At 40.6% G+C, this 1117-nt stretch overlaps 1 pseudogene; it reads right to left on the bottom strand.

The window, feature by feature from the left end:
• Positions 1 to 251: 251 nt before the first annotated feature.
• LOC144820610 (U4atac minor spliceosomal RNA) lies at positions 252 to 389 on the bottom strand (annotated as a pseudogene).
• Positions 390 to 1117: the final 728 nt, after the last annotated feature.

Consider the following 1117-nt stretch of genomic DNA (forward strand, 5'->3'; position numbering starts at 1 on the left):
ATATTAATGTTTGTTAGTTTTTTATTTTTTTGTCAACAATTATACTAGCAGTTGCATAAGTAATAAATGAAAAGGCACGAAGCAACAAAAGGGTGCAGTGCCATAGGCTGTTACTAGGTGTACCTGTGGCATTGTGAAATCACCTTTATTAACCTTATAAAGATTCTGCACCCTTACAATTACACAGTGAACAATTGCATTGCGACTGCTGTATCTTACTGTTACTATAGTCGTTGATGCTATGGATCTACAGTTCCAAATATTGCACCATTTTACAGCTGCCACAATAGTTGCGCAATGGTGGCGTATAAGTGTTGTTAAGGTGTTAGCAGTACTGCTCTATCTATACGTTCATTGAACAGCAGCAAAACCCCCAAGAAAAAGATGAAGGAAAGTAAAATGGTAGTACAGCGTTGATAATCAGTAGAAACCCTCATTTTATTACGGTGATAATTGCAGAATTATTGTATGGAACAAAAATCTTGCTGAAATGTATTACAGCAGGAAGAGGAGCTTACTAAATCGAAAGTCTTGTTAACCCCCCCTCCCCCGCCCCCCAACTCGTCACTATTGTAATGCAGCCCTTCCTACATTGCACCTCCTTGCCATGGTGATTTGCATATTAACAGGCAGAGTGAAAGGTTAAAGGGGCATATTATCAAGGGGGTTTATCTCTGCTTTTTTGGCTTTAAAAGCCAAGAAAGCGGAGATAAAATTATCTCCCTATTACCTAGCTGTCGCTAACACCAGTTAGCGACAGCTAGTGGGAGATAGCGACCATCTTGGGCCCCACTTTGCATGTCAGTGATATTTATCACTAATGACATGCAAAGTGGGCGTGCCAAGATGTTAGCGACTGGAAACAGTCTCTAACATCGCTATCTCCTATTACCAACTTTTGGAGATATTCGCGCTAAGCGCGAATATCTCCAAAAGCTAACACCTGCACTGAGCAGTTCTTAGCCATGTTATCCAATGGGAGGTGGATAACATGGCTAAGAGCATTAGCTCGATAATGCATGAATATCGCTGACTTTTCAGCGATATTCATGCATTGCGGCCAATTTTTATCGCATTTGCGATAAACCTTGGTAATACCAAGGTTTATTTGCGATAA

This window comes from Lissotriton helveticus, chromosome 2_1, assembly GCF_964261635.1.
Source record: "Lissotriton helveticus chromosome 2_1, aLisHel1.1, whole genome shotgun sequence".
Classification (NCBI taxonomy): Eukaryota; Metazoa; Chordata; class Amphibia; order Caudata; family Salamandridae; genus Lissotriton; species Lissotriton helveticus.